The following is a 13096-nucleotide window of genomic DNA, read 5'->3' as shown; positions in this document are numbered from 1 at the left end:
TCTTAAAGCGTCCTTTTTCAGAAAGTATGCATCCAAATATGCCGAATGAAGCGTGTTATAATATTTATGTATTTAATTTTTAGTGAGTCTCTACACATTTAGGGATATAAATTAACAGTGTGTTATCTATGAGTTTATTGACTGAAGCATAATACATAATTGTCTAGTATTTGGTAAAATATGATATTATATTTTTTCAAGTTATCGTATCCGTAATTTAACAAACTATAGTTCATAGTAATGAAATAATTTGTGTTTATGTGCGTGAAAGTCCTCACGTTACTCTGACGTCATTAGCGATTCCCTTGTTTATTTCCGGTTTTTAATAATTTTTATTCTTTTTGTCTGTTTGCTATAACCGAGGTGTTTTCCATTGAATTTTGTACTTTGGGACGGGAAAAAGTGTTCCTTATAACCGAGTATTCCTTATAACCGGGTTCCCTATAACCTAGGATTTTTACATTGAATAAAGAAGGAATAAGATCGGGGAATTGAAAACTGTTCCTTATAACCGAGTATTCCTTATATCCGAGTTCCTTATAAGTGAGGTTTACTGTAGTAAGTTACTAAACAATTCTAAAGTTATCATTGCAACATAGGACGGACCAACAAATGAAACATAAAACATATAGAAACACTTCTTCAACATCCACAGACCTTTGAATTAATTCACGGTCAATTGTAATGTGATGTGAAAGATAAAATCGAGTGAAATACGAAATTTCAAAATTTATCAAAACATCACTTAAAAAAATTGAACCTGAAATGCCGCTTAGAATTTTGTTAATATAATATTTTGAAAATTATCATAAAGTAATGGTAACTTTCGTTTTCATACTGATTTTGAAAGCTTACCAAAGAAGATGTCAACTGTTTTTCTGTCTTCTAAAATTCATTTACCGAGCCATATAAAAAATAAAGATTGTTGTTACGTCTGCAGTGTTATTTATTGTTTTGATGATTAATAAACTAACCAACTGAAATTTATATAAGTCCCACTACAGTTATGACTTAATTAGAGCTGTACTTAAACATGAAGCATATTATAAGACAATGATTAAAGAGAAAAAATACAACATTTTTAAGGCGAAAGTAGCCATATGAACTATAATTGTTTCGGTGCGACCTTAAACCCAATAAATAAAATAAAATTTTAAAGACGAATATTTATTTGAAACACAAACCTCTTGCCATGTATGCGGTAAAAAAAGAGGAGAAATAAAATTGAGAGATCATTGTTATATAGTAAGAGTGTCTAGAGGAAGGGCTCGCTCAAATAGACTTACACATAGAATTCCGGTTGTTTTCACAGTTTAAGAGGTTATGACAGTCACTTATCACGCAACAAAAAGGGAGATTTGAAAAGGAAAGAATGAAGAGATATATGACGCTTCTGTTTAGTGATTTGGTATTATTAATTTTTGACTGCTTTCAGTGCATGTCACAATCATTAGGTAACAAAGTAAGAAATAATTCAGATTTTAAAAACACATCCAGGAAATCTATTTTTTATCATCCGTATGATAACCTGCATTCTTTTAGCAAATTTTGGAAAAAAAATAATACGCCCCTAAATTTTATTTTATTCTATCTTAAATGAAGCACGCATATAGACAGTTAAACATGAACATGCCGAAATCATTTGGAATAAATGTAAAATATAAACAACAGCAGAATACCATAATTAGTATTTATAAACTGATATTTTACTTTTATCAGGTACTTTGAAAATTGTGCTTATATCATCAACTTGATATTTTCCATTACTGCAGTAGTCCTTGGTTGGCTTTGGATTCAATTTGAAAATGACTGGAATATGTCTAGACCTGCTATTTGATTTTGACATCTATCTTTTATATCTTTGATTGAAAAAAGCAAATAAAATACATGAAAGACTATGACCCTAATTTACAATAGGCATGATATTTTAGTTGTTTTGTCTATAAAGCTTCTTGTCATGCCATGATGTTAAAATACATTTTCGACGACGGCATTAATAATAATAATTATTATTATTATTATTATTATTATTATTATTATTATTATCAACAAACCAGATTTATATAGCGCCCTTTTCATGATTAACACGTTAAAGGTCGCTTTACATAGCGCAAACGCAGCCACACAGGACGTGAAATTCATCCTCTACTAGTACAGACACAGAGCAATCTGACCAGATGGACAGATTGAGATAAAGCCCCCAGAACAGATAGAGAGAAATCCTTTTTAGATACTTGCCGGTCAGGCAAACTTAGCCTAGCTCTTTGCAAATAGGGAGTCGGGTTCATTACTACCCGTTAAGAAGATCTTTCCAGTTTGACGTTTTGCCCGCGTTTCACTTTGAACAACTTCAAACAAAAAACCGATAGTTTGATATCGCCGCAATATATACGTCACAGCAGCCAGCTGTCGTTAACACTTACAATGACAAGCGAGTAGGCCAATCAAAAATTAGTTGGTTGTTTGTTTTATCTATTGGTTTTTAATTTAACATGACTGTTCAAATGTAGTATGAGAGTTCAACATTTCTATTTACACGAAAATGTAACGCAAACATATGCACATCATGGAAGGCACATTCAACTTTCCCGCCAAAACACGTATAAACTAGCTCTTGTTTTACGAGCCGTTCAGAAAATGTGTAGTTCTTCATAAAAACAAGCTGAATGGCGTTATTGTACATAATGTATAAGACACTGTTTCAAGAAAATACAATTTTGAAAGAATTATTTTCCGTCAATGGCATCTTAACTTTAAACAAGAGGACCATGATGGTCCTGAATCGCTCACCTCTTCCCACATGATCCAGTTTTGAGTATGACGTCGTTTTTTCTATTATTTGACATAGTGACCTAGTTTTTGATATTATCAAGGTGAACATTCTGACATATTTTCATGAAGATCCATTCAAGGGTATGGCCTCTAGAGAGGTCACAAGGTTTTTCTATTTCAAGACCTACTGACCTAGTTTTTGATCGCAGTTGACCCAGTTTCAAACTTGACCTAGGTATCATCAAGATAAACATTCAGACCAACTTTCATACAGATCGCATGAAAAATATGGCCTCTAGAGAGGTCACAACGTTTTTTCATTATTTGACCTACTGACATACTTTTTGAAGGCACGTGACCCACTTTCGAACTTGACCTAGATATCATCAAGATGAATATTCTGACCAATTTTTATGAAGATCCATTCACAAGTATGGCCTCTAGAGAGGTCACAAGGTTTTTCTATTTTTAGACCTACTGACCTATTTTTTGACCGCACATGACCCTGTTTCGAAATTGACCTAGATATCATCAAGATGAACATTCAGACCAACTTTCATGAAGATCCATTGAAAAATATGGCCTTTAGAGAGGTCACAAGGTTTTTCTATTATTTGATCTACTGACCTAGTTTTTGATGGCAAGTGACCCACTTTCAAATTTTACCTAGATATCATCAATGTGAACATTCAGACCAATTTTCATACAGATCCCATGGAAAATATGGCCTCTAGAGAGGTCACAAGGTTTTTCTATTATTTGACCTACTGACCTAGTTTTTGATGGCACGTGACCCACTTTCGAACTTGACTTAGATATCGTCAAGATGAACATTCTGACAAAATTTCATGAAGATTTCATGAAATATATGCCCTCAAAAGAGGTCACAAGGTTTTTCTATTTTTAGATCTCCTGACCTAGTTTTTGACCGCACGTAACCCAGTTTCGAACTTGACCAAGATATCATCAGATGAACATTCAGACCAATTTTCATACAGATCCCATGAAAAATATGGCCTTTAGAGAGGTCACAAGGTTTCTCTATTATTTGACCTACTGACCTAGTTTTTGATGGCACGTGACCCAGTTTCAAACTTGACCTAGATATCATCAAGGTGAACGTTCTGACCAATTTTCATGAAGATCTTGTGAAATATATGGCCTCTAGAAAGGTCACAAGGTTTTTCTATTTTTAGACCTACTGGCCTAGTTTTTGACGGCACGTGACCCAGTTTCGAACTTCTCCTAGATATCATCAAGATGAACATTCAGACCAACTTTCATGCAGATCCCATGAAAAATATTGCCTTTAGAGAGGTCACAAAGTTTTTCTATTAGTTGACCTACTGACCTAGTTTTTTGACGGCACGTGACCCAGTTCCAAACTTGTCCTAGATATCATCAATGTAAACGTTCTGACCAAGTTTCATGAAGATCTTGTGAAATATATGGACTCTAGAGATAAACACATGGTTTTTCTATTATTTTACCTACTGACCTAGTTTTTGACGGCACGTGACCCAGTTTCGAACTTGACCTAGATATCATCAAGATGAACGTTCTGACCAATTTTCATGAAGATCTTGTGAAATATATGGCCTCTAGAAAGGTCACAAGTTTTTTCTATTTTTAGACCTACTGACCTAGTTTTTGACCGCACGTGACCCAGATTCGAATTTGACATAGATATCATCAAGATGAACATTCAGACCAAACTTCATACAGATCCCATGAAAAATATGGCCTTTAGATAGGTCACAAGGTTTTTCAATTATTTGACCTACTGACCTAGTTTTTTGACGGCACGTAACCCAGTTTCAAACTTGACCTAGATATCATCAAGATGAACGTTCTGACCAACTTTCATGAAGATCTTGTGAAATATATGGCCTCTAGAGAGGTCACAATGTTTTTCTATTTTAAGACCTACTGACCTAGTTTTTGACCGCACGTGACCCAGTTTCGAACATGACCTAGATATTATCAAGATAAACATTCTGACCAATTTTCATGAAGATCCATTGAAAATTATGGCCTCTAGAGAGGTCACAATGTTTTTCTATTTTTAGATCTACTTACCTAGTTTTTGAAGGCACGTGACCCAGTTTCAAACTTGACCTAGATATTATCAAGGTGAACGTTCTGACCAACTTTCATGAAGATCTTGTGAAATATATGGCCTCTAGGGAGGTCAAAAAAATTTTCTATTTTTATACCTACTGACCTAGTTTTTGACCGCACGTAACCTAGTTTCGAACTCAACCTAGATATCATCAAGGTGAACATTTTGACCAATTTTCATGAAGATGCATTGAAAATTATGGCCTCTAGAGAGGTCACAACGTTTTTCTATTTTTAGACCTACTGACCTAGTTTTTGAAGGCACGTGACCCAGTTTCGAACTTGACCTAGATATCATCAAGATGAGCATTCTGACCAACTTTCATAAAGATCCCATGAAAAATGTGTCCTCTAGAGTGGTCACAATCAAAAGTTTACGGACGCACGGACGGACGACGGACGACGGACACCGCGCGATCACAAAAGCTTACCTTGTCACTTTGTGACAGGTGAGCTAAAAATGTACATGTATGTCATAACGCGGAAAAGACTGGCGAATCCTCGAGAACAATAGTTCCGATTTTGTTCTTAAATTTCAAGCAGTTCCATTACACTAATGATAAGGATGTCGTATAACACGAAGGATAAGGATGTCGTGTGGTGCATGTCTCAGCAAAACAGATTTTAAAAACACTTTTATTTAATATGGGTATAACGTGAAAATTACCACTTTGTGATATAAGTTGAACATACGATTTTTAATATTGACAATTGTTATGAATAATAAAACAGAAACTGTTCAGAAAAGCATATGCAAAATTAATTTTCCAGGTTTAAGAAAGTCTTACTTGTGTTTTGATTAAAGTATAATTCGAATTTTTGACAATAGTCGCACGCAGTCTGATCTTGTCAAAAGTAGTTTGAAGGCGAAGAGATATCTCTGTAAATATTTTCCCTTCATAAGCTTTAGATAAGCTCACCAGGCTTCTTTATGACATGTTAAGCAACCTAAAAAAAAGCTGTTTGAGGCATTTTTGTTTCATTCCGCTCACTAACGTTGTCTTTTCAACACAGGGCAAAATGACATACTTGATTTACATTAATTTGAATTTAGTTTTTGTTTCTATTGCTGGATAAAAGAAATAAAATCCCAATGATAATAAAAAGTAGATGTTATTTCACGGCATTGTGCTCTCCTATACATGACATACGCATGTTTATTTTACACGAGTGCGCATGTCCAAGTCAAATAAACGGACTTAGTTGAGTATTACATTTGTGCATGACACAGTAAAATAAACCGATAGCACGATTCTGTCTTTTATTCCAGAAACTGTATTGAAATCACAGAAGTCACATACACCTTTTATCGAATAAGGGCACTCAATGAAGTTTAAAGCAATAGCAAGACTTCAAATTCGACAGACTGATACAAAAGTATTTTAATGAACAAAAATAAAAACAAATAAAGCGGAAAACAAACAAAATCTGATTTAGGCCTAACCGAGTTAGGCAACATGCTTTATCGATAAATCCATCCTTACATTCTCCACATATTTTCTACTGTATATATAATTATATTCAAGGATAAAATACTAAATATAAATGATCCATTATGAAATGTTAATCGTCAGGTTGATATTCACTCTCTTGCACACCGGTTACATTAGCATTCACCTCTGTAGTAGGCTCAGGAAGTAGTTCCAAATCACGTGATAAAATCGATCACACGACCGTGTCAAAATGGCTTCTCGAACGCCGCTGAAAGAAAACCAGATAGATTGTTTCGTTTGTTTTACTGCAAATTCGAGGTCAATTAAGCTGAATGGTCGTAAATCCACCAAAAAAATTTTATAAGTGAGCTTGATGTAGTTTTAGGGGACAATAACAATTTACAAGATCTAAAGATCTAATAAACATCTCAGAGACTTCGATTTGTCGAAACTGTTACAAAAAAATTGAGCAGACATACGGATTTTTGTTGTTGGTAAGGAGTTCAGCAGACAAGTTTGTTTCCGCTGCCCACACGAGAGTAAAAAGATGTGTAGCTTCTCCTATGACCCCGAAGTCAGTGGATCTACAGATTGAGAATGTTCGGTCTGTGAGCAGGTCCAGAAAACAGCTAAAACTACAGCAGTCACCAGCTAAAACTGTGGCATTTAGTAAAAGTAAGATAAGTTATCCTACCTGTTTACCTGCCAAACCTTCCATCTCCAACATCCCAGAAGATCATGGCTATAGCAGTAAATCGCTTGATACACAGACAATAGACCAAAGTCACCTCATTAGTGATTTAAAGGCACTGTTGAAGGGGGCAACATCATGTGAGGATGACATTTCAAAAAAGCTTCAAGAAGTTAGATTAGAGTCGGCTTCTTTGACATCCAGGACAGCAAGTTATGGTTCAGTACTGTATAAATATCGGGACAAAAGCAGGTTGGAAGAGAATGCAGATCATTTCCATGATGAGATAATAGAAGAAATGATACAAAGGTAAGCACATTTACAGTCTCAAGTTAAGTTGTAAACAAACAAATTAAAATTAAAAAATAATACCAAGTCTAAAATGTGGGGCATATTTGCTCAAACCATCAAAATTTCTAAAGCAGCCAATTCCTTGCAGTGTAATTGTAACTGATGAAAGCAAGGAATTTTTTAATAGAAATAATTTAATTAATTTATGTGCTGAACTTTCTGCAGGGTTAATTTTTTTGACATTACATTGTGATACTCTGTTAAACTTTTTATGTTTCTTATAGTATATTTATTAAATAAAACTTAAAGGAAAAAGTTGTGATAAAACTAGTACCGAGGAATTCTTGATTAATTATAAGTAATTATTTTGTCTTGTATGGTACATGTATGATATTTCATATACATTTATTATCGTTTCAGGGTCCCTTTCCTGCTAAAGGTATTGCTGTGTGTAGCCGTACCTGCAAATGAAAATATGAAACAGTCCATTTCACCCGCTATAGCTAGTGCATACAGTATTCTCATGAAGCACAAATATGACAATCTTTCAGCATATCATATCAACTATCATTGCTGTAAAAGGCGGCCTCGATGAGAGAGTAAGTTGAACTGTTCATGACGTTTGTTTAATGAAAGTATTACAGTTGACACACAAATGAACCTTATATGAGTGTAAAATATGGAATATTCCTGTCAACACAGGAACATTTTAAAAAATAAAAAATGAACATGTGTGCTGAAAAAAAGAGGGAGATTGGTAAAGTTTAGAAAAAAAACACCATCTCTTAATAGTTATAATTGTTTTTATTTACAGTGAAACTCTAAGGGTTCACATGTTTGACTGCTGAGATTCTTGTTTAGCTTCTTGTTTTACATACATACTGATTACATACTGATTACAACTACATGTGATGACATCTGTCATGGAATTTAGTTTATCATATGTTAAAAATAAATACAATAACAACAATAAACACATGTAGTTTTTGTCATGCACACATGCCAAGTGTTTTATAAAATGGTAATTTCATAATAAATCAATCTATACTATTCATTGATTCTTCATAATAGCCAGTAAAGGTTTGAAAAAAGTTTAATTGTTTATAGTGAGGAAGTGTGAGGAAAACCCAGTTAAATCACTTTACAATATCTAAGTGTATATACACACATGTATATAGCTATCAAGTAACAACATAACCTGGCATGTGTGATTTTATCGTTTACTTATCTTAAATGTTTGTTTTCAAGTTGTTTTATTTTTTTTCTTGTTGACTTTCAGTTTGTTACAGTTAATATTGGCTTCTTTCTCAATTTTTGAAAAGACAGCATTTAAGCACAAAATTGTGGCAGGTAAGAAATTATAAGTTCAGCTTTTCAAGTTTTGTGCATGATATTGTTCTATAATTTTAATATTATTTTTTCAGCTGTGTTCATCTTCCATACAGCTGCATAGATTGCAAAAAATGTAGATCAGTTAAAATAATTAAGGTAAAAATGTTCCTTGTACAATGAAATATAGTTCAATGTACATGAAACAATTCTAATAAATAAATATTTTTAACGCCTAGGCAAATGCTGATATTGGAGGCATATAGTGATTGTCCTATCCTTCGTCCGTATGAGGTTAACCAAAGGTGACCGCTTCCTCTAGCGTCAATAACTCTTTTTACTATAATTGATTGATACTAATGCAGATGTAACCTGTGACAATCATCAAACATCACCTGACCTGAGTTTGACCTTGACCTGTCCTCATTTTGGACTTAGTCTGGGGTGCATTAAGTGTTTATCTAACACAGGTTCTTGTTTTTCACTTTTTTACTATACCTTTGTCAAATACATGTAATAATTAATTATTATTATTATTGTAATACTTAACATGGATACACTTGATTATGTTCTTATCAGTAAAATGTGATATTTTAAAGGAAAGAAGTAATATTGATCATGATTTGCAACTATTTCAGGCACAAACAAGATTAAATCAGCTGGGTCTGGTGCTTTCATGGTCTGCTAGAATTACACTTCTGGATAGTATCCAGGCAACATCTGAGAAATTGATTGCTGAGAACTTAAAGAAGAATCCATTGATAAAAGTTACTGGTAAGATTTTTCTTCTTTGCACTAATCCATAGTAAGTTATATGTGCCAGTGTAAAGTGAAAGAAGTAGTTCTTTATTTTGTTAGGTCGGTTTCAATTTCTTGCACACTTTGCTTTTAAACAAAAGATAGAGGTACTAGAAAAGATGGTATGTATATATAGAAACATTTAGTAGGGCAACGAGGTGCCTACTTAGTCTGGAAGCTATTTGTATGAATGTTACCATATCTGCTGCAGTTCCATCTGACACACATCTTGTTAACTGTATAAAATACTTGTATTGTTTGATTTCCTGCAAATTATCTGTAAGAATGGTAAAAATGTCACTTTTGGGAGACTTTTTGCCTGTGTTATAGTCCCAAGAAAGAAATTTTGTTGTCAGTACATGTACCTAGAGTTGGTTTAGTTATTGTTTTTGTCAGTTTAATATGTACTTGTATTTATACTTCCAGGAGACAATCTGGATATATATGTGAAAACATCTCACCTGAGTAAGGACAGACAGCATAAAGATTTACATTTATTCACAAGTTACATCATATTCAGCAGAGTGGCAACTGTTGACATGAGCAATGTTGCTGCATGCTTATGGTGTACTGCTTTCAAGAATACTATGCAAAATGCCTTCATTCAGACAGTCCAAGAAACCTTTTCCCAATCATCTACCTCATGAATTCAGTGAGAAGATGTCTAGAAAGTCTGTGGTCCATCAACTACCAATCATGTTCAAAAACGAATCCAAACATGAAGATTGCATGGCAATTATGGATGCTTGTAAACCTTTACAGTGCTTCATTCGGTATGTAAATACAGGATTACACACCATATACCTGGAGTTTAATTTAAACTTATTTATTTTACATCCATTGTAGAGCAAGTTTTTACAATTTATGTTAACTTCTCACATTGACTGCTTCCACGAGTTCTGACTAGTACTCATGCAGAAAGAAGAGGTATGACAGTCGCTGTCAAAGTCTCATTGGCTTCAAATACAAGACAGAATCAAATACAAAATTCTCATTCTAACATTCAAGGCCTTGCATGGACAGTCGCCGGTGTATATGAGAGACTTACTGGATGTTTATGTGCCAGCTAGAAATCTGAGATCAGCAAGTGCAACAACAACCCTTGTGCCACAAAAGTCGACTGGTTTCCTACGGTGACAGAAGTTTCAGAGTTGTCGCCGCAAAACTATGGAATTGTCTTCCTGACAATTTCAGACAAAGATCTCTTTACTATACATTTTTTGTAAAATGTTTCACATTTCAACATTTCTGTTTCCAAGGTTTGTTTAATTAACGCACTTATGGGTAGGGTGGTGTGTGGTATTTCTTTATAATACAGTATACGATGGCACCATTAATCCGGGGTGTTTGAGCCTCTATATGCAGCTCGTCTGGGCGTACCCGATGCTTTAAGCACTGGTATTGGCAATAGGGGTAAAATGACCTCAAGGGGAGGGGTGCAGTCATAACTGTTTGTTACAATAGGACAGTAATTATGATCATTGTCATTATTGATATTGTTATGATAATTGTTGTTATTATTATATACAACGCCATTGAATATATCATTTATAAAATAGGTGTTTAATCAAATTATTCAGTTTCAGTTTTATGATTGCATATGTCATGTTTTGTGATTTTCCTACATATCTGCGATATGTCACATGTTTAACTGTAAAGCGCCGTTGAACATATATTTCATATGAAACATATGAAAAGGGCGCTAAACAAATCTGGTATAATAATAATAATAATATTCATGTGTACAGATGTTATACATCTTAGTTTAAACTACTGAGATATGCAATATGCTATTATGAAATGCAAATTAGAAATACTGTGGGCTGTTCAATATTTCAACATTTTATCAAAATAACTTTAGTCAAAGCATGCTCAATTATACCCTCAACCCCCCCCCCCCCCCCCCCCACCCCACCCCCACCCCCACCCTCCCCTTCAACAAACACATACCTCCAGTCCTATCAAAATACCTGCAAATTCCTCACAAACCAGGGTTTGACAATAATTAGTTTAACAATTACGAAATACATTCTAAAGCTGAGTATAAGTTAAAATTGTAAAAACAGATTTTATCTACTAACGTTTGCACATAACTCCATAACAAATAGAATAGAAAAATCGGAAGCTCCATAGCTCGCTCAGCACAACACAAAATGAAAATAATTCAGGCTCGGTTTGACTGAGCCTGTTCATGGACGGCAGAACATCTTTCACAATAATAGCCTTTGGAAGTAAGTACCATCCATCATCATTGCATCTTGCACCCTATCCCATTACCACATTCTACCACAACCTGAAACTATTTTAAACACCATTTACAAATTCAGTAAGTACTTCCTACAACCATATTTTGAGGATCAGGGATTGCGACCCTGTCTATTTTCCTGGAGATATCTAATATAGCATAAGCATTTAGACATATAACGCAATTCACAACATATAGAGTGAGTTTACATATATACCCCTTCTCCCCCCTCCGCCCTCACCCGCCCCCACAACCCCCCCCCCCACACACACACACACATTACCTGTACTTTGCATATATAACTAAAGTGTGCTTGTCGTTGTATTTTCGAAGCAATCCGTCCACAATATTTTTCCGTTACAGCTTCTTTTGGTTGTGGAATTGCTTTGTGATACATGGCTCTATGGCTGTGTTTTGGGGTGCTCTGTGTATTTGAGAAATCTTCCCTTGCCTTTTATCGTTTAAGTGTCATATCTAAGGTCAGAAACTTAAACAGACGTTTTGTATGTAAATTATATTATGAATAGACAAAAAATAGGTTTTTAAAGACAGCTGCATACGCTTTTTGAAACTGTATCTAAAACTTAAGTTTAAGTGTCAAGTGTAGTCTTGTAAGTTTGATCCGCGCAATAGGTGTATGTTCGCCGTGAAGATTTGATGAGGACGTTGTGGCTTAAATCATACCTCTTCCTCCTCACATTCATATGCACAAGTTGCTGTTACACGTGAAAAACAGATTTGTACCTCTACAGAATCTAGGAACACTGATTACCGACTTGCACTAACATAGCTGAAAAACTTCTACATTGTTGCAAAATGGCGCTAACCAGAAAACAAATAAAACAAATATGGGAGACAAGCGTTAAATAGTTTTCTCTCATTACAGCAAGAGTTGTTCACATGGTATGTTCTTTATATACAAATAACCATTTCCGAGGTGTTATTTAGTTTATACTAATTTGTTGTAGCTCGATTGTGATGAAAGCTTCAAGCTTATTGGAACCACTCTCGAGTCCGCTTCCTGGAAAAACGAGTACTGGTGTCATATGAGAAGTCATGGTCGTGACCCTAGTGGGGTTCGAACCCATGACCCCTTAGGTATTATTTAAGTTCGGAATTGCTATTAAACCTAGAAATCAGGTGTGCGAGTTTTACTTTGGTAATTTAACGTGTACGACGTACATAAAGGCACGTAAACGGTAGAAAAACCGACTATTAAATAGCTCTTGTTAGCTTCAAAAGTAGATAAACGCCAATAGTAAGGTTAGTTTTGTTGTATTTTTATCATATCATACCGACACAATTATAGGTCATTTGTTTATGGAGGAAGACCCAAAGAACTTTATATTATTAAAAACATGTATCATATTGATTTCCTGCCAGTTTAATTATTTAAGGTAATGGAAATGTAAAGAA

The 13096-nt window shown here is 34.5% G+C and overlaps 1 long non-coding RNA gene across 1 annotated transcript; it reads left to right on the top strand.

Moving 5' to 3' along the window:
• Positions 1 to 8507: 8507 nt before the first annotated feature.
• On the top strand, positions 8508 to 10412 carry LOC123548166 (uncharacterized). The gene is made up of 3 exons (XR_006685833.2): positions 8508 to 8658; positions 9276 to 9411; positions 9862 to 10412. It is a non-coding gene; the product is annotated as an uncharacterized LOC123548166 (long non-coding RNA).
• The last annotated feature ends 2684 nt before the right edge of the window (positions 10413 to 13096 follow it).

Source organism: Mercenaria mercenaria, chromosome 9, assembly GCF_021730395.1.
Source record: "Mercenaria mercenaria strain notata chromosome 9, MADL_Memer_1, whole genome shotgun sequence".
Classification (NCBI taxonomy): Eukaryota; Metazoa; Mollusca; class Bivalvia; order Venerida; family Veneridae; genus Mercenaria; species Mercenaria mercenaria.
Note: the sequence above shows the minus strand (reverse complement) of the source record. Positions and strands in the feature narration are given on the sequence as shown.